The sequence below is a fragment of the Euprymna scolopes genome, chromosome 4, assembly GCF_053919585.1.
Source record: "Euprymna scolopes isolate OS-2025 chromosome 4, ASM5391958v1, whole genome shotgun sequence".
Taxonomy (NCBI): Eukaryota; Metazoa; Mollusca; class Cephalopoda; order Sepiida; family Sepiolidae; genus Euprymna; species Euprymna scolopes.
In genome coordinates, this window is record NC_136485.1 from 82,387,670 (window position 1) to 82,415,098 (window position 27,429).

General features: G+C 31.8%; 1 protein-coding gene and 1 pseudogene across 2 annotated transcripts in view; both read right to left on the reverse strand.

Moving 5' to 3' along the window:
- The window catches only part of LOC145268547 (uncharacterized), a 997,234-nt gene that overhangs the window by 952,091 nt on the left and 17,714 nt on the right, over nucleotides 1-27,429 (reverse strand). The gene's annotated exons all lie outside the window — the stretch shown is intronic.
- On the reverse strand, nucleotides 3,271-3,389 carry LOC145273594 (5S ribosomal RNA; annotated as a pseudogene).

Consider the following 27,429-nt stretch of genomic DNA (forward strand, 5'->3'; position numbering starts at 1 on the left):
TACACAGTCAGTATCAAGGTTAGTATATTTTATATCTATGGGTATATGAGATGATCTGTTTAAATTTTAAAATGCACACTTTTTCCTATTTTCCTAGGTGAACCTGTAAAAAAATAAAATTATACGAAACTAACCCAAAACACATTGAAAATACGAAAACTGCCGTTTAAATGTAACTCTTACGCAAAAAAATTATCGAAAATTTCGTGCAATAACAACTTCTTTGAAAAAAATCATTTTTCTTTTTTTTCATTTTTTTAAAAACATTTTCCATGTAAATGGGGGGGTTAATTCGATGATTGTTAAAAAAAATATTATTTAGTAGAAGCATAAGAACATTTTGTACGTTATAACAAAATACAGGCATAGATTACTTTAACTTTGACATGAATTGTAGCCCCCACCCAATTACTTTGCCCCTTTCTTTCTTTCTTTTTACTATTTTTCTATTTGTAGACTCAACCCAATCTTGTATATTAAGCAAGGTATTACCAGTTTTATTTTTTGTATTTACTGACCATATTTTTGTTATATTTTTGTCAAGATATTTTTGTTATATTTTTGTTATATTTTTGTCAAGATATTTTTGTATATTTTTGTTATATTTTTGTTATATTTTTGTTATATTTTTGTCAAGATATTTTTGTTATATTTTTGTTATATTTTTGTTATATTTTTGTATATTTTTGTTATATTTTTGTTATATTTTTGTTATATTTTTGTCAAGATATTTTCTATTTACATCTTTTTATTACTGACTTCTTGCTTAAATTATTTATAAATGTAAGAAATATTATTTTTAACTTTGAACTTCTCTTGTATTTAATATTTTTTTACACTTTTAACTGTTTTTTAAATGGTGTTTTTAAAGAAAACATTATCGTAAAATTTCAAGCAATAACATCTTCTTGAAAAAAGTTCCTTTTTTTCATTTTTTATATTAACTAAAAAGTAGTTTTAAGAAAATAATTTTCATCTGCTTGGTATTTTTTATAAAATTCAAAAAATATTTGTGTACAGTAGGAACTAATTTGTTATAAGTTATGGTCAGGCAATATTCCGTGAGGCATTTATTAATATTTTTCTTGTGGATGGGGGGTTAATTCGATGATTGTTAAAAAATGTTATTATTTAGTAGAAGCAGAACAACACTTTGAACGTTATAACAAAATAAAAAAAAACAGGCATAGATTCCTTTTGATATGACAGGAATTGTAGCCAAACCCCCAAAATAAAATTCCTTTGTCCCTTTATTTATTTATTTATTTTTACTATTTTTCTATTAAGAGACTCAACACAATCTTGTATATTAAGCAAAAACAAATTACTGACCATATATTTGATATATTTATGTTACGATATTTTCTATTTATATCTTTCTATTACTGACTGCTTGCTTAAACTATTTATAGATTTAAGAAATATTAATTTTAATTTTGAATTTAAAAAAACGACTGATTGTAATAATTTCGTCATTCTATTTTGCATTATTTCATTACACTTATATTACAGCTGTTTATTTTGAAAACGTTCCTATCAATTGGGCCCAAAAAAGGGAAGGTCATCGACAAGTGCACCGAGGCATCAACTAATGCAAAGAAGTCGTATGGCGCAACAATCAACAATTACTGTGTCCTACGACACAGCAGAACAGCCAGGGGATGCTGGGGTCGTATTTGTTGAAAATGGTCGTTTGGGCTATTCGGCTGGGAGTGGTTCTTTCTTCATTGCAGATTCGAATGCAATTAGTGATAATTCAAATTTGTCTGGGCCTTCGACAAGTAGTTTCTCAATCGCAGCATTGGAGGTGCACTGCACGCCAATCTCCCAATTTACCCAAATGAAAGGAGTAAAATCCAGGTTGTTTCTCAAGCCAAGTGAGCCAGTGGGAATATGCTGTTCAAATAGCAAGGCGAAACTCCCACTTCTTGAAGAACCTCCACAACCGCTACTACGCTTGCTCGCAGGTTCAAATCCTGAATAAGAACCTTCATGAAAGAAATAAGGCACCACAATTGCGCATTTAAGAGGACGGTTTTCGGATCCAGCTACCAATATGAAGGGGGGTTATGCCAACATTTAAAGTAAAGGGGCAGGTTTGCCATTTGATTGGGTCTCTTCAGCGAACTGAAAATGAAAAAAAGTGGTGTCAAAGTTCAAAATATTTCATTTTTACGTTTTCTACCAAATGATTATGCCAATTTGGAGTATAAAGCCTCGGAATTTGAGATACAGGATAATCGGATGTGAGGAAAAAAATAACTATGTCAAAAAGCTATCGTCTACCATCTGGTAATTCACGTTATACGTTACATTTTCAATAAACTAAAAAAAAGTTACGATTTTAAATGGTTTTATTTAACTTGTTTATATTCATCTTTTCAGCGATATTAGTAAATTACAACTCCGGGTGGGATGGACAAAAGATTAAAGCTTGCTAGAGGAAATCGTCATGATGCCTATCGCGCCGCTTTAGACAAACATTAAGACGGTACGTCTGTTTTTGTTGACATGGCTAGCTTCACTATGCTACGTTTTGCAAATGAAATTGATTGAATAACTTGTTGAAATATAAAAAAGCAGAGCCATACAGAGAGCTGGTAATACACAGTAATGTATAAAATCAACTATTTGGTCGTATAGCCCAAGGATTGAAATATAAGTCCAAATGCTGAGAAATATTATGAGAAAGAGTTAGTTCGAATATTAATAGATGATCCCCACGCCTAAAAAATGATATCTTTGACCATAACCCGCATGCCACTGGAATAAAACGGAGCCATAAAACTTGATATAGTGATAGGGGGCAAGGAGAAAGAAGCAATCTAAGAAGTTAGTATCCTCAATGATGCTGAGTTAAACAGAGCTGAGAGGGAAAAGAGGATGAAATACCAAGGTCTTTTTATGACATGAAAAGAAACTGGAATCTTAGGAAGATCTCTATCATTCCAATTATTATAGGAGCAACTGGACTCATGAAAATCTACCTGGCAAAAATATATCCGGTGAATCAGACTAGGATAAAAGTTATAACGAAAAAATGCACACATTTACTGTAGCGGTGCTAAGATGTGGGAAAATGTTCTACTTTAATGTGTGTGTCCAGTCAGCACCAACCCTATCCAGGGTTTAACCGGCTTCCTTCGAAGGAGGAAGTTTCACGGGAATATGAAATTCACCAACGGTCCCCAGTCGCATGTATATCCCCGTTAGGGGAGATGACGACGTTAGGTTTTTGCAACTTTTTGCAGGGAGGTGTCGACGTCCTCCTACATACAGTACCTGCACTTCCCAAATTGGTCACCCATTTTAGTAATGATCAGGCTCAACGTTGCTTAACTTCGGTGATCTGATGGGAACCGGTGTGTCAACGTGATTATGCCGTATACTTTATATATAATATATATTATATATATTATATATATATACTTTAATGGCGTCTTCCTTTGAACCTTTACAAATGGAATTCCCCGTCTGCTCTCTGATTTCTTGGCTGTACCAATATAAAAAAATTTAAATGTAATCTTGATATATTACACTACAATATAATATATGTCTTCCTATGAATTTGCCCCTATCATAGTAGCCCCTTATATTTCAGTATTAACATGCCTAGTTAGGGTTGAACAAAGACAAAAAATAATCGTCACGCTAAAAGATATGCAAGGGTCTCTCCGTTCTTTTGTCTTGCGAGTGAATGCATTAAGCCATACAATTTTAAAACAAATCGAAGTTACATTTTTTATGAGAAAAACATGTGATCGATTTCCTTTTGATACGACATTTCATAAGAGGAAATATCGTTTTATGTTTTAAGTAGTCATAAAGACCAACTTTCTTTGTTGCTGTCAAAAATCGACTCCTTTTAAAGTTATTTGATACGGCCGCTATTGTCGATGCGTATATTGTATGATTCGGGCGAATTTCTTAGCCATTTTTGTGTGGAAGTCGTTGTTCATGGCTCTCAACCGATCATTTTGAACTGAACATAATGTCGGTAATTGAAATATTACCGACAAAGAACAAACGTGTGCATTTTTATTTCAATATCGCAATGTACTCCATAAAGTTTCATAGAATACGCACCAGACAGAGTAAATATACAAATATGTACTTTAAAATGAGAAATAATGTATGTCACCATCTGATGATAGAAGGACTTAAGACTGCTTGAGAATTTAATTAAATACCCCCCACACGTACCCCCAACACACACACACACACACACACACACACACACACACACACACACACACACACACACACACACACACACATATATATATTGCATCTATGTTTGTGTATATAGGCATGTGTATATATGTGTATATACATGGTGTTTAAGAAGTCATGAACACATTTAGATATTAAATATCTCAAAAAACATTAAAGATATAAGAAACATGCCAATATATATATATATATATATATATATATATATATATATATATATGAACAAATGATTAATAAAACATGTTAAAACATATTTAATTTTAAAAAAGGAAGCACAAGATAAGTGGATATATATATATATATATATAGTGAATGATTGACAAAAGTCTATATTTCAAAGTTCATGATGTTGACCATCTTATAATTTATTCGCTTAATTCATGTGATATCTACAATTCTTGATAGTATCTGTTTCATCAATCTATCAAAATGGCGTAATGGAAAACATATTATAAGGCATTTACAGCTTCTCTTCCAAATTTTCGGATTTTAATCATGTCAAAACGAACTTTTCTTCTTTTTAATAGATTGACTGTTGCTATTTCTTCTGTATAGTTAAGGGCAAAATAGATTCACTAATTGATATAATAATTAAGTGATTGATTTTGTGCTACGAAACAGATAATGTCAAGAATTGTAAATATCAACTGAATTAAAGGAATAAATTATAAGATAGTCAACATCATAAACTTTCAGAATATAGACTTTTGTAATTCATTCACTATATTGCTCTGTAATTAATCACACCGAGCTTCTTAAATAAGGATTGGTATATATTATAAGGAAATTAAGTGTATTTCAACAGAAATATCTATATATGTGTGTGTATGTGTAAACATACATATATATGCGTGTGTGTGTAAATATATATATGTATATATGTATGTATATATATATATCCTTCTCTCTCTCTTTCTCTTTCTCTCTCTCTAATATAAACATTTATATTAAAGTTGAACTAGATAAATTTAAGTTTAAAATCATGGCAATTTCATTAAACATCAATAGTTTAGCAGATATAAAGACTTGAAATTTGTCCAAGACTTCTGGAACACCCTATATATGATTTACTTTTTAGTAAACAAAATACATTAAGCTACGATTATAACAGAGCTATCGTTTTGGTCAAAATATGAGCTAGTCATGTGAACTATACTTCCGGCTTCATCGGAAACGAGACCTTAAATAACAAAACTAAACGTTAATTTATTATTTAAACTTTCAATTTAAGGCATAATTCACGTGTTAATTACTACTGGGATAGGAAGGGGATTTGAAGCAATGACGTCATATAAATATGGTGGAAAATAGTAAGAAGGTCAGACGATTTAATGACATCAATCACATGTGGGGGAGTGGTAAACAGTAAGAAGGTCATCATATAATTAAATGTACAAAAAAGGGAACAGATTTATTAAAGTGTAGGTGTAGGGGTTAGTAAATACCATAAAATTTAAACAATAAAAATATAAGAAAAAGAAGAGGGGAAGAGAAAAAAAGGATAAATTTACAGATTAAAAGTTAATTTCCATGGTTACTGACAATCAATCATCAGATAGACTAAATTAATGAACTCTATTTTTCCAATCTTTAATTATTGAGAACAAAGATTAAGTCAAACATTAACTAAAATATATTTAATATCCATTCATATAACATTTACTTACTACACACAGAGACCTTATTTTAATATTCATTTACATAAATATTAAATTATTTTATTCCTAATACCAATACTTGGCTAATTTGTAAACATTCATTTTTAGAAGTATAACTTGCTAGTTACACTTATAAAAACCATGAAAAAAGTTTTATAAAAATAATGAAAATAGAAATATAAGAGATATCAAAAGTAGTAAATAATGATTAGAAATACAAATACAAATAACATTTTTAATAAAAGTAAACACAAATATCTAAATTATGTAAGTTACAATAATTATATAAAAACAATAAAAAGGAGGTAAAGTAATAATATTATAATAAACCAAAGATAATAACAAAATATGCAATAATATAAATGATTTAAGAGTTAAGATTAAAATAATAACATAAAATAACAATTTGAAACGTGAAGTAGTAAGTTGAATTATAAGGGAATTAGAAAGTTTAAAAGTACTATTTCAAAGTAGTATACGAATATTTTTAATACCTATATGCATATATATCCATACGCGCACACACACACACACTCATATTTAATATAGTAGTAATGGTTTAAGAGAGTAGTTTGAGCAGCATATTAGATCCTTAAGTATTTAAGTAAATATTACAATTCATAGGGAGTATTTAAATTATTGATAAGGTGTAATTAATAATCTCTACAATTAACATATAGTTTGTTCTTTTTCATCGAGGATGATATTTGCATTCTTGAATCACGTAATCTATAATTTCGCATTGAGACATAAGTAACAAGTTGAACCCAAATATAGGCAAGGGCATGTTCTTTTATGATTTTGCACTTCACAGCTGATGCCAAATTATGGAAGACTAATTTTTATAGTATAAAAAGAGAGAAGTTTTATCTAGAAAATTAGGATTATCATAGAAATATTTGTGTCAACGGAATCTTTCTTTGAATGCATTACCTCCTATGCTAATATAATAATTATTTACATGCCGATTTTCTTTAGTAGAATCCGTGGCCTTATATACTACTGAAGTTATTAAGCAGTTCCATTTAAGTAAGCATTTAGATGTATTACTCAGAGTACATGATTTTCTAGGATGAGATTTAATTATGTTTTAAGGATTCCTATCTTATAAGATTTTATTATCAGGATTTTATTATTGTTTTACAAATTTTCACCGCTGAAATCTTATGTAGTATGTTATTAGGTTGGAAATGTAGTTTAAGGTCACTCCTGTGCATACAACTATATAAACATTGAAATATACTTATGATACGTATATATATATATATATATATATATATATATATATATATATATATATATATATATATATGTGTGTGTGTGTGTGTGTGTGTGTGTGTGCGTGCGTGCGTATGGGTGTGGGTGTGTTTTGGGGTACAAAAACTGAAAAGAAATTTGCAAAATAATGAACAGAAAAACCCGAGGTATCTATTTCACCAAGAAACTATTGGAAAATATATGCACATTTATAACTATATTCATATTCATGTATGTATGTATGTACACACACACACATACACACACACATATATATATGCATATATATACGTATGCATTTATATTACATATATTTATTTATACATACTTATGATACGCGAGGGCTGTTACAAAAGTAAGAGCTCTTATTTTTAGCCCAAGAACAAAATGTTGAAGATCTACTAAGACGAAAGTGATTCCAGTAAAAGGAGCTACGTTTTGTGTTCCAGATTTTTTATTTATTTATGTAGTCACCACCATACAAAAAATACTTCCTTCTGTGCGTCGGTCATAAAGATTCGGAGCGCACTTTGTCACACATCTTGTCACAACTTTTAAATCGACGAACTTATCTCCTAACTGTTCAGACATCAGCTACATTTACTTCGTAAACCTTCAACAGTGTCGAGAATGTCGTATCAGTTCTATTTTCTCTGGACGGGGAAATTTAATAACCCATTTTTACTTCTGACTTACATCCATGACAGACGTAATTTCTTAGAGTCTCACATCGACAATATCTGGAATAGAAAAATGATATGTTCAGCACATGAATGGATAAGTTCAGTTATCATTAGAATGCAATTTGAAACACACTCTGATCCAATCGGGTAGAATAAAAACGAAGAAGCATTACGTTTGGAACATCCCTCGTGTATATATATATATATATATATATATATATATATATATATATATATATATATATGTATATATATATACATATATATAAATATATATACATATATATAAATATATATATATAAATATATATATATATAAATATATATAAATATATATATATATTTAAATATATATATATAAATATAGCTTAAGTTCAGAATAAAATCACGATTTTCTATTAACGGCTAATTTAAAAAAAAAAAAATGTTTTGAACGCTACTAACTGAAGTTCTTTCAACACAGTTTGCAATTTGGAGACGGAATTGTTTTTGTTGAGATAAGTGATTTCAATCATGCTTTTTATTTTAGATTTAAAATATTAACAACTCCATTTTATTTCAGTATTTAATTTGTGTATTTCTGTTTTATTAAATGCTAGCTTTTTTTTCTAGTCAAATACCGGCTTCCATCTTATCTCGAAATTACTTATAACGGCACCAACTTACTTTCGGAAGAACCCCCCCCCATCAGCCTTTTCTTTTATATCGTAAGCTTCTTTAAACGTTACTAGCTTAAGTTCAGAATAAAATCACGATTTTCTATTAACGGCTAATTTCAAAAAAAAAATGTTTTGAACGCTACTAACTGAAGTTCTTTCAACACAGTTTGCAATTTGGAGAGGGAATTGTTTTTGTTGAGATAAGTGATTTCAATCATGCTTTTTATTTTAGATTTAAAATATTAACAACTCCATTTTATTTCAGTATTTAATTTGTGTATTTCTGTTTTATTAAATGCTAGCTTTTTTTTTCTAGTCCAATACCGGCTTCCATCTTATCTCGAAATTACTTATAACGGCACCAACTTACTTTCGGAAGAACCCCCCCCCCCATCAGCCTTTTCTTTTATATCGTAAGCTTCTTAAAACGTTACTAGCTTAAGTTCAGAATAAAATCACGATTTTCTATTAACGGCTAATTTCAAAAAAAAAATGTTTTGAACGCTACTAACTGAAGTTCTTTCAACACAGTTTGCAATTTGGAGACGGAATTGTTTTTGTTGAGATAAGTGATTTCAATCATGCTTTTTATTTTAGATTTAAAATATTAACAACTCCATTTTATTTCAGTATTTAATTTGTGTATTTCTGTTTTATTAAATGCTAGCTTTTTTTCTAGTCCAATACCGGCTTCCATCTTATCTCGAAATTACTTATAACGGCACCAACTTACTTTCGGAAGAACCCCCCCCCATCAGCCTTTTCTTTTATATCGTAAGCTTCTTAAAACGTTACTAGCTTAAGTTCAGAATAAAATCACGATTTTCTATTAACGGCTAATTTCAAAAAAAAAATGTTTTGAACGCTACTAACTGAAGTTCTTTCAACACAGTTTGCAATTTGGAGACGGAATTGTTTTTGTTGAGATAAGTGATTTCAATCATGCTTTTTATTTTAGATTTAAAATATTAACAACTCCATTTTATTTCAGTATTTAATTTGTGTATTTCTGTTTTATTAAATGCTAGCTTTTTTTCTAGTCCAATACCGGCTTCCATCTTATCTCGAAATTACTTATAACGGCACCAACTTACTTTCGGAAGACCCTCCCCCCATCAGCCTTTTCTTTTATATCGTAAGATTCTTAAAACGTTACTAGCTTAAGTTCAGAATAAAATCACGATTTTCTATTAACGGCTAATTTCAAAAAAAAAAATGTTTTGAACGCTACTAACTGAAGTTCTTTCAACACAGTTTGCAATTTGGAGACGGAATTGTTTTTGTTGAGATAAGTGATTTCAATCATGCTTTTTATTTTAGATTTAAAATATTAACAACTCCATTTTATTTCAGTATTTAATTTGTGTATTTCTGTTTTATTAAATGCTAGCTTTTTTTTTCTAGTCCAATACCGGCTTCCATCTTATCTCGAAATTACTTATAACGGCACCAACTTACTTTCGGAAGAACCCCCCCCCATCAGCCTTTTCTTTTATATCGTAAGCTTCTTAAAACGTTACTAGCTTAAGTTCAGAATAAAATCACAATTTTCTATTAACGGCTAATTTAAAAAAAAAATGTTTTGAACGCTACTAACTGAAGTTCTTTCAACACAGTTTGCAATTTGGAGACGGAATTGTTTTTGTTGAGATAAGTGATTTCAATCATGCTTTTTATTTTAGATTTAAAATATTAACAACTCCATTTTATTTCAGTATTTAATTTGTGTATTTCTGTTTTATTAAATGCTAGCTTTTTTTCTAGTCCAATACCGGCTTCCATTTTATCTCGAAATTACTTATAACGGCACCAACTTACTTTCGGAAGAACCCCCCCCCCATCAGCCTTTTCTTTTATATCGTAAGCTTCTTAAAACGTTACTAGCTTAAGTTCAGAATAAAATCACGATTTTCTATTAACGGCTAATTTCAAAAAAAAAAAATGTTTTGAACGCTACTAACTGAAGTTCTTTCAACACAGTTTGCAATTTGGAGACGGAATTGTTTTTGTTGAGATAAGTGATTTCAATCATGCTTTTTATTTTAGATTTAAAATATTAACAACTCCATTTTATTTCAGTATTTAATTTGTGTATTTCTGTTTTATTAAATGCTAGCTTTTTTTTCTAGTCCAATACCGGCTTCCATCTTATCTCGAAATTACTTATAACGGCACCAACTTAGTTTCAGAAGAACCCCCCCATCAGCCTTTTCTTTTATATCGTAAGCTTTTTAAAACGTTACTAGCTTAAGTTCAGAATAAAATCACGATTTTCTATTAACGGCTAATTTCAAAAAAAAAAAATGTTTTGAACGCTACTAACTGAAGTTCTTTCAACACAGTTTGCAATTTGGAGACGGAATTGTTTTTGTTGAGATAAGTGATTTCAATCATGCTTTTTATTTTAGATTTAAAATATTAACAACTCCATTTTATTTCAGTATTTAATTTGTGTATTTCTGTTTTATTAAATGCTAGCTTTTTTTCTAGTCCAATACCGGCTTCCATCTTATCTCGAAATTACTTATAACGGCACCAACTTACTTTCGGAAGAACCCCCCCCCATCAGCCTTTTCTTTTATATCGTAAGCTTCTTAAAACGTTACTAGCTTAAGTTCAGAATAAAATCACGATTTTCTATTAACGGCTAATTTCAAAAAAAAAAAATGTTTTGAACGCTACTAACTGAAGTTCTTTCAACACAGTTTGCAATTTGGAGACGGAATTGTTTTTGTTGAGATAAGTGATTTCAATCATGCTTTTTATTTTAGATTTAAAATATTAACAACTCCATTTTATTTCAGTATTTAATTTGTGTATTTCTGTTTTATTAAATGCTAGCTTTTTTTTTCTAGTCCAATACCGGCTTCCATCTTATCTCGAAATTACTTATAACGGCACCAACTTACTTTCGGAAGAACCCCCCCCCATCAGCCTTTTCTTTTATATCGTAAGCTTCTTAAAACGTTACTAGCTTAAGTTCAGAATAAAATCACAATTTTCTATTAACGGCTAATTTCAAAAAAAAATGTTTTGAACGCTACTAACTGAAGTTCTTTCAACACAGTTTGCAATTTGAAGACGGAATTGTTTTTGTTGAGATAAGTGATTTCAATCATGCTTTTTATTTTAGATTTAAAATATTAACAACTCCATTTTATTTCAGTATTTAATTTGTGTATTTCTGTTTTATTAAATGCTAGCTTTTTTTTCTAGTCCAATACCGGCTTCCATCTTATCTCGAAATTACTTATAACGGCACCAACTTACTTTCGGAAGAACCCCCCCCCCATCAGCCTTTTCTTTTATATCGTAGGCTTCTTAAAACGTTACTAGCTTAAGTTCAGAATAAAATCACGATTTTCTATTAACGGCTAATTTCAAAAAAAAATGTTTTGAACGCTACTAACTGAAGTTCTTTCAACACAGTTTGCAATTTGGAGACGGAATTGTTTTTGTTGAGATAAGTGATTTCAATCATGCTTTTTATTTTAGATTTAAAATATTAACAACTCCATTTTATTTCAGTATTTAATTTGTGTATTTCTGTTTTATTAAATGCTAGCTTTTTTTCTAGTCCAATACCGGCTTCCATTTTATCTCGAAATTACTTATAACGGCACCAACTTACTTTCAGAAGAACCCCCCCCATCAGCCTTTTCTTTTATATCGTAAGCTTCTTAAAACGTTACTAGCTTAAGTTCAGAATAAAATCACGATTTTCTATTAACGGCTAATTTCAAAAAAAAAATGTTTTGAACGCTACTAACTGAAGTTCTTTCAACACAGTTTGCAATTTGGAGACGGAATTGTTTTTGTTGAGATAAGTGATTTCAATCATGCTTTTTATTTTAGATTTAAAATATTAACAACTCCATTTTATTTCAGTATTTAATTTGTGTATTTCTGTTTTATTAAATGCTAGCTTTTTTTCTAGTCCAATACCGGCTTCCATCTTATCTCGAAATTACTTATAACGGCACCAACTTACTTTCGGAAGAACCCCCCCCCATCAGCCTTTTCTTTTATATCGTAAGCTTCTTAAAACGTTACTAGCTTAAGTTCAGAATAAAATCACGATTTTCTATTAACGGCTAATTTCAAAAAAAAAAATGTTTTGAACGCTACTAACTGAAGTTCTTTCAACACAGTTTGCAATTTGGAGACGGAATTGTTTTTGTTGAGATAAGTGATTTCAATCATGCTTTTTATTTTAGATTTAAAATATTAACAACTCCATTTTATTTCAGTATTTAATTTGTGTATTTCTGTTTTATTAAATGCTAGCTTTTTTTTTCTAGTCCAATACCGGCTTCCATCTTATCTCGAAATTACTTATAACGGCACCAACTTACTTTCAGAAGAACCCCCCCCATCAGCCTTTTCTTTTATATCGTAAGCTTCTTAAAACGTTACTAGCTTAAGTTCAGAATAAAATCACGATTTTCTATTAACGGCTAATTTAAAAAAAAAAATGTTTTGAACGCTACTAACTGAAGTTCTTTCAACACAGTTTGCAATTTGGAGACGGAATTGTTTTTGTTGAGATAAGTGATTTCAATCATGCTTTTTATTTTAGATTTAAAATATTAACAACTCCATTTTATTTCAGTATTTAATTTGTGTATTTCTGTTTTATTAAATGCTAGCTTTTTTTTCTAGTCCAATACCGGCTTCCATCTTATCTCGAAATTACTTATAACGGCACCAACTTACTTTCGGAAGAACCCCCCCCCCCCATCAGCCTTTTCTTTTATATCGTAAGCTTCTTAAAACGTTACTAGCTTAAGTTCAGAATAAAATCACGATTTTCTATTAACGGCTAATTTCAAAAAAAAAAATGTTTTGAACGCTACTAACTGAAGTTCTTTCAACACAGTTTGCAATTTGGAGACGGAATTGTTTTTGTTGAGATAAGTGATTTCAATCATGCTTTTTATTTTAGATTTAAAATATTAACAACTCCATTTTATTTCAGTATTTAATTTGTGTATTTCTGTTTTATTAAATGCTAGCTTTTTTTTTCTAGTCCAATACCGGCTTCCATCTTATCTCGAAATTACTTATAACGGCACCAACTTACTTTCGGAAGAACCCCCCCCATCAGCCTTTTCTTTTATATCGTAAGCTTCTTAAAACGTTACTAGCTTAAGTTCAGAATAAAATCACGATTTTCTATTAACGGCTAATTTCAAAAAAAAATGTTTTGAACGCTACTAACTGAAGTTCTTTCAACACAGTTTGCAATTTGGAGACGGAATTGTTTTTGTTGAGATAAGTGATTTCAATCATGCTTTTTATTTTAGATTTAAAATATTAACAACTCCATTTTATTTCAGTATTTAATTTGTGTATTTCTGTTTATTAAATGCTAGCTTTTTTTCTAGTCCAATACCGGCTTCCATCTTATCTCGAAATTACTTATAACGGCACCAACTTACTTTCGGAAGAACCCCCCCCCCCCATCAGCCTTTTCTTTTATATCGTAAGCTTCTTAAAACGTTACTAGCTTAAGTTCAGAATAAAATCACGATTTTCTATTAACGGCTAATTTCAAAAAAAAAAAATGTTTTGAACGCTACTAACTGAAGTTCTTTCAACACAGTTTGCAATTTGGAGATGGAATTGTTTTTGTTGAGATAAGTGATTTCAATCATGCTTTTTATTTTAGATTTAAAATATTAACAACTCCATTTTATTTCAGTATTTAATTTGTGTATTTCTGTTTTATTAAATGCTAGCTTTTTTTTCTAGTCCAATACCGGCTTCCATCTTATCTCGAAATTACTTATAACGGCACCAACTTACTTTCGGAAGAACCCCCCCCCATCAGCCTTTTCTTTTATATCGTAAGCTTCTTAAAACGTTACTAGCTTAAGTTCAGAATAAAATCACGATTTTCTATTAACGGCTAATTTCAAAAAAAAAAATGTTTTGAACGCTACTAACTGAAGTTCTTTCAACACAGTTTGCAATTTGGAGACGGAATTGTTTTTGTTGAGATAAGTGATTTCAATCATGCTTTTTATTTTAGATTTAAAATATTAACAACTCCATTTTATTTCAGTATTTAATTTGTGTATTTCTGTTTTATTAAATGCTAGCTTTTTTTCTAGTCCAATACCGGCTTCCATCTTATCTCGAAATTACTTATAACGGCACCAACTTACTTTCGGAAGAACCCCCCCCCCATCAGCCTTTTCTTTTATATCGTAAGCTTCTTAAAACGTTACTAGCTTAAGTTCAGAATAAAATCACGATTTTCTATTAACGGCTAATTTCAAAAAAAAAATGTTTTGAACGCTACTAACTGAAGTTCTTTCAACACAGTTTGCAATTTGGAGACGGAATTGTTTTTGTTGAGATAAGTGATTTCAATCATGCTTTTTATTTTAGATTTAAAATATTAACAACTCCATTTTATTTCAGTATTTAATTTGTGTATTTCTGTTTTATTAAATGCTAGCTTTTTTTTCTAGTCCAATACCGGCTTCCATCTTATCTCGAAATTACTTATAACGGCACCAACTTACTTTCGGAAGAACCCCCCCCCATCAGCCTTTTCTTTTATATCGTAAGCTTCTTAAAACGTTACTAGCTTAAGTTCAGAATAAAATCACGATTTTCTATTAACGGCTAATTTCAAAAAAAAAATGTTTTGAACGCTACTAACTGAAGTTCTTTCAACACAGTTTGCAATTTGGAGACGGAATTGTTTTTGTTGAGATAAGTGATTTCAATCATGCTTTTTATTTTAGATTTAAAATATTAACAACTCCATTTTATTTCAGTATTTAATTTGTGTATTTCTGTTTTATTAAATGCTAGCTTTTTTTTCTAGTTCAATACCGGCTTCCATCTTATCTCGAAATTACTTATAACGGCACCAACTTACTTTCGGAAGAACCCCCCCCATCAGCCTTTTCTTTTATATCGTAAGCTTCTTAGAACGTTACTAGCTTAAGTTCAGAATAAAATCACGATTTTCTATTAACGGCTAATTTCAAAAAAAAAATGTTTTGAACGCTACTAACTGAAGTTCTTTCAACACAGTTTGCAATTTGGAGACGGAATTGTTTTTGTTGAGATAAGTGATTTCAATCATGCTTTTTATTTTAGATTTAAAATATTAACAACTCCATTTTATTTCAGTATTTAATTTGTGTATTTCTGTTTTATTAAATGCTAGCTTTTTTTCTAGTCCAATACCGGCTTCCATCTTATCTCGAAATTACTTATAACGGCACCAACTTACTTTCGGAAGAACCCCCCCCATCAGCCTTTTCTTTTATATCGTAAGCTTCTTAAAACGTTACTAGCTTAAGTTCAGAATAAAATCACGATTTTCTATTAACGGCTAATTTAAAAAAAAAAAATGTTTTGAACGCTACTAACTGAAGTTCTTTCAACACAGTTTGCAATTTGGAGACGGAATTGTTTTTGTTGAGATAAGTGATTTCAATCATGCTTTTTATTTTAGATTTAAAATATTAACAACTCCATTTTATTTCAGTATTTAATTTGTGTATTTCTGTTTTATTAAATGCTAGCTTTTTTTTCTAGTCCAATACCGGCTTCCATCTTATCTCGAAATTACTTATAACGGCACATACTTACTTTCGGAAGAACCCCCCCCCCATCAGCCTTTTCTTTTATATCGTAAGCTTCTTAAAACGTTTCTAGCTTAAGTTCAGAATAAAATCACGATTTTCTATTAACGGCTAATTTCAAAAAAAAAATGTTTTGAACGCTACTAACTGAAGTTCTTTCAACACAGTTTGCAATTTGGAGACGGAATTGTTTTTGTTGAGATAAGTGATTTCAATCATGCTTTTTATTTTAGATTTAAAATATTAACAACTCCATTTTATTTCAGTATTTAATTTGTGTATTTCTGTTTTATTAAATGCTAGCTTTTTTTCTAGTCCAATACCGGCTTCCATCTTATCTCGAAATTACTTATAACGGCACCAACTTACTTTCGGAAGAACCCCCCCCCCATCAGCCTTTTCTTTTATATCGTAAGCTTCTTAAAACGTTACTAGCTTAAGTTCAGAATAAAATCACGATTTTCTATTAACGGCTAATTTCAAAAAAAAAAATGTTTTGAACGCTACTAACTGAAGTTCTTTCAACACAGTTTGCAATTTGGAGACGGAATTGTTTTTGTTGAGATAAGTGATTTCAATCATGCTTTTTATTTTAGATTTAAAATATTAACAACACCATTTTATTTCAGTATTTAATTTGTGTATTTCTGTTTTATTAAATGCTAGCTTTTTTTCTAGTCCAATACCGGCTTCCATCTTATCTCGAAATTACTTATAACGGCACCAACTTACTTTCGGAAGAACCCCCCCCCCATCAGCCTTTTCTTTTATATCGTAAGCTTCTTAAAACGTTACTAGCTTAAGTTCAGAATAAAATCACGATTTTCTATTAACGGCTAATTTCAAAAAAAAAATGTTTTGAACGCTACTAACTGAAGTTCCTTCAACACAGTTTGCAATTTGGAGACGGAATTGTTTTTGTTGAGATAAGTGATTTCAATCATGCTTTTTATTGTAGATTTAAAATATTAACAACTCCATTTTATTTCAGTATTTAATTTGTGTATTTCTGTTTTATTAAATGCTAGCTTTTTTTTCTAGTCCAATACCGGCTTCCATCTTATCTCGAAATTACTTATAACGGCACCAACTTACTTTCGGAAGAACCCCCCCCATCAGCCTTTTCTTTTATATCGTAAGCTTCTTAAAACGTTACTAGCTTAAGTTCAGAATAAAATCACGATTTTCTATTAACGGCTAATTTCAAAAAAAAAAATGTTTTGAGCGCTACTAACTGAAGTTCTGTCAACACAGTTTGCAATTTGGAGACGGAATTGTTTTTGTTGAGATAAGTGATTTCAATCATGCTTTTTATTTTAGATTTAAAATATTAACAACTCCATTTTATTTCAGTATTTAATTTGTGTATTTCTGTTTTATTAAATGCTAGCTTTTTTTCTAGTCCAATACCGGCTTCCATCTTATCTCGAAATTACTTATAACGGCACCAACTTACTTTCGGAAGAACCCCCCCCCATCAGCCTTTTCTTTTATATCGTAAGCTTCTTAAAACGTTACTAGCTTAAGTTCAGAATAAAATCACGATTTTCTATTAACGGCTAATTTCAAAAAAAAAATGTTTTGAACGCTACTAACTGAAGTTCTTTCAACACAGTTTGCAATTTGGAGACGGAATTGTTTTTGTTGAGATAAGTGATTTCAATCATGCTTTTTATTTTAGATTTAAAATATTAACAACTCCATTTTATTTCAGTATTTAATTTGTGTATTTCTGTTTTATTAAATGCTAGCTTTTTTTTCTAGTCCAATACCGGCTTCCATCTTATCTCGAAATTACTTATAACGGCACCAACTTACTTTCGGAAGAACCCCCCCCCATCAGCCTTTTCTTTTATATCGTAAGCTTCTTAAAACGTTACTAGCTTAAGTTCAGAATAAAATCACGATTTTCTATTAACGGCTAATTTCAAAAAAAAAATGTTTTGAACGCTACTAACTGAAGTTCTTTCAACACAGTTTGCAATTTGGAGACGGAATTGTTTTTGTTGAGATAAGTGATTTCAATCATGCTTTTTATTTTAGATTTAAAATATTAACAACTCCATTTTATTTCAGTATTTAATTTGTGTATTTCTGTTTTATTAAATGCTAGCTTTTTTTTCTAGTTCAATATCGGCTTCCATCTTATCTCGAAATTACTTATAACGGCACCAACTTACTTTCGGAAGAACCCCCCCCATCAGCCTTTTCTTTTATATCGTAAGCTTCTTAGAACGTTACTAGCTTAAGTTCAGAATAAAATCACGATTTTCTATTAACGGCTAATTTCAAAAAAAAAATGTTTTGAACGCTACTAACTGAAGTTCTTTCAACACAGTTTGCAATTTGGAGACGGAATTGTTTTTGTTGAGATAAGTGATTTCAATCATGCTTTTTATTTTAGATTTAAAATATTAACAACTCCATTTTATTTCAGTATTTAATTTGTGTATTTCTGTTTTATTAAATGCTAGCTTTTTTTCTAGTCCAATACCGGCTTCCATCTTATCTCGAAATTACTTATAACGGCACCAACTTACTTTCGGAAGAACCCCCCCCATCAGCCTTTTCTTTTATATCGTAAGCTTCTTAAAACGTTACTAGCTTAAGTTCAGAATAAAATCACGATTTTCTATTAACGGCTAATTTAAAAAAAAAAAATGTTTTGAACGCTACTAACTGAAGTTCTTTCAACACAGTTTGCAATTTGGAGACGGAATTGTTTTTGTTGAGATAAGTGATTTCAATCATGCTTTTTATTTTAGATTTAAAATATTAACAACTCCATTTTATTTCAGTATTTAATTTGTGTATTTCTGTTTTATTAAATGCTAGCTTTTTTTTCTAGTCCAATACCGGCTTCCATCTTATCTCGAAATTACTTATAACGGCACATACTTACTTTCGGAAGAACCCCCCCCCATCAGCCTTTTCTTTTATATCGTAAGCTTCTTAAAACGTTTCTAGCTTAAGTTCAGAATAAAATCACGATTTTCTATTAACGGCTAATTTCAAAAAAAAAATGTTTTGAACGCTACTAACTGAAGTTCTTTCAACACAGTTTGCAATTTGGAGACGGAATTGTTTTTGTTGAGATAAGTGATTTCAATCATGCTTTTTATTTTAGATTTAAAATATTAACAACTCCATTTTATTTCAGTATTTAATTTGTGTATTTCTGTTTTATTAAATGCTAGCTTTTTTTCTAGTCCAATACCGGCTTCCATCTTATCTCGAAATTACTTATAACGGCACCAACTTACTTTCGGAAGAACCCCCCCCCCATCAGCCTTTTCTTTTATATCGTAAGCTTCTTAAAACGTTACTAGCTTAAGTTCAGAATAAAATCACGATTTTCTATTAACGGCTAATTTCAAAAAAAAAAATGTTTTGAACGCTACTAACTGAAGTTCTTTCAACACAGTTTGCAATTTGGAGACGGAATTGTTTTTGTTGAGATAAGTGATTTCAATCATGCTTTTTATTTTAGATTTAAAATATTAACAACACCATTTTATTTCAGTATTTAATTTGTGTATTTCTGTTTTATTAAATGCTAGCTTTTTTTCTAGTCCAATACCGGCTTCCATCTTATCTCGAAATTACTTATAACGGCACCAACTTACTTTCGGAAGAACCCCCCCCCCCATCAGCCTTTTCTTTTATATCGTAAGCTTCTTAAAACGTTACTAGCTTAAGTTCAGAATAAAATCACGATTTTCTATTAACGGCTAATTTCAAAAAAAAAAAATGTTTTGAACGCTACTAACTGAAGTTCTTTCAACACAGTTTGCAATTTGGAGACGGAATTGTTTTTGTTGAGATAAGTGATTTCAATCATGCTTTTTATTGTAGATTTAAAATATTAACAACTCCATTTTATTTCAGTATTTAATTTGTGTATTTCTGTTTTATTAAATGCTAGCTTTTTTTTCTAGTCCAATACCGGCTTCCATCTTATCTCGAAATTACTTATAACGGCACCAACTTACTTTCGGAAGAACCCCCCCCATCAGCCTTTTCTTTTATATCGTAAGCTTCTTAAAACGTTACTAGCTTAAGTTCAGAATAAAATCACGATTTTCTATTAACGGCTAATTTCAAAAAAAAAATGTTTTGAGCGCTACTAACTGAAGTTCTGTCAACACAGTTTGCAATTTGGAGACGGAATTGTTTTTGTTGAGATAAGTGATTTCAATCATGCTTTTTATTTTAGATTTAAAATATTAACAACTCCATTTTATTTCAGTATTTAATTTGTGTATTTCTGTTTTATTAAATGCTAGCTTTTTTTCTAGTCCAATACCGGCTTCCATCTTATCTCGAAATTACTTATAACGGCACCAACTTACTTTCGGAAGAACACCCCCCCCCCATCAGCCTTTTCTTTTATATCGTAAGCTTCTTAAAACGTTACTAGCTTAAGTTCAGAATAAAATCACGATTTTCTATTAACGGCTAATTTAAAAAAAAAAATGTTTTGAACGCTACTAACTGAAGTTCTTTCAACACAGTTTGCAATTTGGAGACGGAATTGTTTTTGTTGAGATAAGTGATTTCAATCATGCTTTTTATTTTAGATTTAAAATATTAACAACTCCATTTTATTTCAGTATTTAATTTGTGTATTTCTGTTTTATTAAATGCTAGCCTTTTTTTTTTTTTTTTCCTCGTACATATGTTTATTTATCCACCGAGTCGATAGCAAAAATTACGAATTATACTCATTTTTAGTTAGTGTGAGGGGAATCTATCACCATACTTTCCCTTAAACACGTCCGTTGGACTTTTATTAAGTACAATACTTAATAGTTCTTTTTTTTTTTTTTTTTTTTTTTTTTTTTTTTTTTTTAATGGAGAGTAGAAAACGCATTGTGGATGCGTTATCGGCAGCTCCTGTTACTCTCGCTTCTTCTTATTTGTCCCTCAGTCCTCATTTTTTTTAAATGAGTGATTTTTCGGACAAAGGGAGAAGAAAAAGCTGTTTTCTAGGTTGGCAGTATTTTTGCGAACAGTTGGCTGAGATGGCGGAAATTTTCTGTTTCTATGTCTATCCTTGTAGCCATGTCACTAGTAAGGGTGCTGGAGGTAAACGTTTTGTCTGGGCTGACGTTATCCGCCTGATAGTCAGGGACCCGAACCTTGGATTAACCACTAAGGAGGCTGTCCTATCAGCAGGTGCAAAGTACTAGGGCTGCTGTATTGCCATTTGGTGAATGGATTCTGGACCATGCAGTAGCTTCTGGTGGGGCCTCTCGATGCCATACTAGTGGGTAATTGTTACGGCTTTACCTTATCATTAGCTACAAATTAAAAAAAAATTCTTCGTTTCTTTTTCTCTCTTAATTTCCCCTCTCTGTCCTGCTCTAAGTAAATCTGTCGACCTAGTCCACAAATTCCAAAATTTCATCATGACAAGTTTCAAGAAAAAATACACGATTAAACCCGGTTCCCCAACTTCCAACGTAGACCCCTACTACCATGTCTCCTTCTCCAACATCAGGGGTCTTCGTTCTAACCTTCCAGAGGTTGAAACCCAATTACAGGAGACTAAACCAGACCTTTTATTTTTAAGTGAAACTGGCATTGGACAGGCTATTTCCCTAGATGAGTTTGCAATTTCAGGATACTCTAACTTAACTTCTAAATCTGACCCCCAAGATCGCCATGGGCATGGAATATGTGCCTATATTAAAGATAGCTTTCCATGTGGGAGGGACATCTCCAGGGAAGATCCTAACTTACCCTATATGTGCTTCCGGGTTGCTTTAGCTCACACTACTGCATTTATATTTACTCTCTATCGCCCCCACAACAGTGGAGTTACTATCTTTCAAAGCATATCTGAGAAAATTGACCAAGTCCTTTCTACTTATCCTTCAGCTAACATTCACGTATGTGGAGACTTCAATGTTCACAACGTTGAATGGTTGACCCACTCAAACAAGACCGATGATGAGGGGAGGTTCTGTCATGATTTCTCCATTGCCTATGACCTCACTCAGATTGTTCAGGAACCTACCCGTGTGCCCGATAATGATGGCCAGTATGCGAGCCTACTAGACCTTTTTCTCACAACTTGCCCTGAACTATGTTCAGTTTCTGTTCTGTCGCCTCTTGGATCTTCCGACCACTCTGTTGTATCAATTAAGATAAAAATGAAATGTAATAAGTCCCCAGATGTACCTCTTCATCGTACAGTATATCGATACACTAAGGCTGACTGGGATAGCTTCCGTACATTTATATCTGATCTACCTCTGCATTCCATGTTTAAAAAGGATGTGTCCTCTATAGTATTAGACCTAACTGAATGGTTAATTGTAGGTATTGACCATTTCATACCCTCTAAAAAGTTTCAGAAAAAACCTAACAGCCAGCCATGGTTCTCTCCAGAATGTGCTGCTGCCATTGCGCACAGAAATCACTTTTTCCACTGCTTCAAACGTAATAGATGTATGGAAACTAAAGCCGTTTTCAGGACTGCCAGCAACCATTGTAAGAAAGTAATAAGGAACGCAAGAGAGTTGTATGCTCAATCTGTTAAGTCCAAAGTAGCTGAGCAGCGGCTTGGTTCCCACCAGTTTTGGCAAATAGCAAACAGAATCCTGAACAGAAGCGTGTGCTCCATCCCAACTATTATCAATGGACCTGAGGTAATCTCGTCAGCATCAGACAAAGCCAAACTCTTTGTCAAGAACTTTGCAGCAAATTCTACCCTTTGCGACCAAGACCGCCAACCCCCAATATTTCCTCCTGTATCAGAAAACACGCTATGTGATATACGTATATCTGTACGTGATGTTGCGAAGCTAATCAAAAACCTTGATTCCAGTAAAGCAACTGGCCCTGATGGTATTCCAATTATAGTACTCAAAAAACTTCAACCTGAATTAGCGCCCATACTTACAAAACTGTTTAAACGTTGTCTTAAGGAGAATAGTTTCCCATCTCCCTGGAAAACCTCATCAGTATGCCCTGTATTTAAGAATTCAGGTGATCGCTCATCCCCCTCTCAGTACAGGCCAATAAGTCTCCTGTGCGTCATGAGTAAGTTGCTAGAATCTGTGTTAAATACAGAAGTAATTAAACATCTCAACAAAAATAACCTTCTTAGTGACACTCAATATGGTTTCCGTTCTGCTAGATCTACAGCAGATGTCATTACAGTTATATCGCATAGGATTAGCAAATCTCTCGACGGTGGCAATCTTTCTAGAGCAATTGCTCTTGACATATCTAAAGCCTTTGATAGGGTATGGCATAAAGGTTTACTTCATAAGATCGCTAGCTATGGTATAGCTGGAAAAGTCTTCTCAATTATTAAATCATTTCTTTCTGATAGGTTCATAAGAGTAGTAGTTGAGGGGCAAAAATCAGAAGCTCACAGTATTAATGCCGGTGTCCCTCAGGGATCCATCCTGGGCCCAACTCTTTTCCTGATCTACATTAATGATCTTCCAAATCATATCCTTACATCATTTGTAGACATTTATGCTGACGACACTACCATTTATGGTACCACATCTAAGACAGTAAACGAGCAAGTTCTCTCCAATTCTCTCTCCTCTGATCTTGAGCACGTAGTACAATGGGGAAAGGAGTGGCTGGTTACTTTTAATGCATCTAAAACCAAGCTTCTCTCTTTACATCATCAACATTCTAATCCACATTTGTCATCAATTGAAATGAATGGCTCTCGTCTTCAGGAGGCCTCAAGTTTTGACAAGCTTCTGGGCTTGACCATTACTCCTGATCTTAAATGGAACACGTATATCAAATCTGTTGCCAAGGCCGCTGGAAAAATGGTGGGATCTTTCTATCGATCCAGTAGATATCTCACTGCTGATGCTATTCTCTACCTATATAAGAGCCAGGTACGTCCAAGGATGGAATACTGTTGCCACATCTGGGCAGGAGCTGCTAGAAAGGACTTGTCCTGCCTTGATAGAGTTCAAAATAGACTTCGTAGCCTCGTAGGAGATGTCCTTTTCTCCTCCTTGCAACCTCTATCTCACAGAAGAGATGTTGCGAGTTTGTCTCTGATGTATCGTTATTTTCATGGAAAGTGTTCAACTGAGCTTCAATCTTTGGTCCCCCCTCGCCAAACTTTCACAAGAAACACTCGTCTAGCTGTAAACACTATCAATAATTTCCCCCACTCTTTATCTGTGGCTAAACCTAAACGTAGATTCCATGAACAAAGCTTCTTTCTTAGAACTGCACGCCTGTGGAATTGTCTTCCGTTTTCCTGCTTTCCGGCTGACTACAATATGGTTGTGTTCAAGTCTAAAGTAAATAAGTTCTTGATGAGCCGTTCCATATAAGTTATTAAATTTACCAAATTTTCATTACTAATGATTACTATATTGACCAATTTCTACTGTACACTCTTTAACCCTTATCCTTGAGTGGCCTCTGGGCCTTGATAATGTGGTGATGCCTTTGTAAAAAAAAAAAAAAAAAAAAAAAAAAAAAAAAAAAATATATAAATATATATATAAATATATATATATATTTATATATATATATAAATATATATATATATATATATATATATATATATATATATATAAATTCAGGCTTGAGATGTCCAAAAGTAGGGACTAATGAATACAACGAGGTTATTAGATAGTGGTCGATAACAAGAGCAAAATATTTTTATTATTTATTCAAAGGTAAACAGTTACAGTTGGTCGCTACAAACAACCATCTGTTTTAGTCAATGAAACTTCATCAGGCGACCCGGAACCATTCGACGCTATAGAAAAAAGCCTATTTTTTTTGTTTTTTCTATAGCGTCAGATAGATCAGGGTCGTCTGACAAAATCCCATTGACGAATGAATAAATAATAATAATAATAATAATAATAATAATAATAATAATAATAATAATAATAATAATAATAATAATATTTATATATATTATTATTATTATTATTATTATTATTATCATTATTATTAACGCAATATTGTAAAAAAAATCACAGATTGAATTTAAGCATTGTTGATTGGTTGGTTGGTTGTTTTTGTTATATATATATATATATATATATATATATATATATATATATATATATATATATATATATATATAATTAACCCTTTTCAGGTTATTTAATGTGGAATCCAAAGATTTTGGAGAAAAATGTTTTTAATAGAATATATTTGTTATTTTCAAGTTGGTTTCTATTTAACCCATAGTTGGGACCCTAACAGGTATTACCACTCCTAGTCAGAGTGGACCTGGGAGCAATGGCAATTAAAGGGTTGCTTCACACTCCCCAAAGCCCGCAAGCTGGGGCCTCACCACTGGATATAGATTAAGATAATATCCAAGACCCAGCATTGTTGAAAATAATCGAGTTGATCTTCTTAATTTTACCTTAAAATAAAAGAAAGGTTTGGTTAAGCAACAGAATACCGTGTTATTTTTACAATGTTTGTTTAAATAAAAAAAAAATCTGCCTAAATACACACAATGCTAATATATGTGTGTGTGCATTATATATATATATATATGTATATATATAATATATATATATATAATATATATTTAATATATATATATATATATATTCTTTGTGTATGTGATGAAACAAACAGACACAATTCAAAATTTTAGAGCATAATCGTATTTCCTCCCTTTCAAGGCTTCATCATAATGCCAAATGAGAGAAAACCGCCGCATTCCTAATAGCTAAACACACTATTTCTTTCTTTTGAACCTGACCATTTTCTCTTTTTATCGCTTGAACGTTTGAAAAGGACGAAATGCGTTTTCCATTGAGTTTGTTTGTGTGTGTGTGCGTGTGTGTGTGTGTGATAAATGGGTACTTTAAAAATAAGATGTTAGCGGTTAAAATATAATATGAAAATCAACGTCTGGCTAAAACCTTGTAATTTGGTCTCCTATCATCATTTTACAGAATAATTTTTATTCATATATTATATATTCACAAATATGAACATTTTATGTACATTGTTTTAATTTTCTTATGACTTTGGTTTTGCTGGGGATGAGGCGTTCTACCTGATGCCAAATATTCTCTCATTAGTTTAGTTACTCCAACCGAGAGATCTTATTAAGGTTCTAGCCGCTCCTTTAAGTGTAATTGTTTGTATTTCTCTTGCATTTGGTTCATCGGGTATATTCGCTAGATCGTTTTTGAAATTCTTTTTCATTAGCCCAGTTGCTCGAAAAATGACTGGAATGATGAATACCTTTTTAAGATTCCAATTTTTGTTTCATGTCGTACATAAGTCCTTGGTGTTTTGTTATTTTCTTCTTCTCAGCTCTGTTAAGGACAGAATCATTAAGATCGATTACTTCAACTAGAATTGCTACGTTCTCCCTCTTGTCCCATATAACTATATCAGGCTTAATAGCTCCATTTTCTAGTTATGTAGCTGTAGGAATTTCGTCGGCATAGTGGATGGTGTATGACTTATTTCCAACTATTATTTCTGGTACATGTTCCCAAGACCTTGCTACTACATTGGACATGCATGTTTTTACAGATTTTCCAGTGGAGATCTTTACACACTCTTTTGTGTCGCTTGGTTTAATAGCCGCCTCTCCCCCCAACAGAACTTTAGAACTGGATGTCAGGTGACTCACATTCTCTGCGTGGCAGAACTTGCACTTGTTGGTATTGCTGAGACCATGTGTGTGTGTGTGTGTGTGTGTGTGTGTGTGTGTGTGTGTGTGTGTGTGTGTGTGTATGTGTGTGTGTGTGTGTGTGTGTAATCATAAATATATAGGTATGTGTGTGTGTGAAAATGGAAGGCCGCAAACGTGTTATCACATTAATTGATACACGTGGATCGTGTAAATGATTCTTCTCAAACGCTTGTTCTTCTTATCGGCAGACACATGTTTCGTCGACTCTACGACTGATCAGTGCTGATAGACTAGCGAGCTCAGAAACCATTCTCACAGTGATTGGTAGGGATTTTTTTTCCTCGGCCTGCAATATCAACTTGCGATAAGATTGCGGTGTAATGCTGTTCCTGTGAAGTTCCAGAAGGTCCACGCTCCCGGGCTTTCTTTGAGAAGGGGTTATTTTATAGGAAACAGCCTAGTGCGCCCTTATGGGGAATACTAACGGGTAGATTCAGGCATTTTGCGCCCCTCCTGACTTCACAATCACACATTCAAAACCTGGTTTCTAAATTTTATTCCGTGGGAGAAAACTAAAACCTAACTCTATCAACTAAGTAAAAAACCTCGTATTGGTAGTCTGAGAAATTATAAATATAAATGATCTATAATATAATTGCATTGACAATACTGATAATTGAAGAATGTTTATTAATGTGTGGTCTA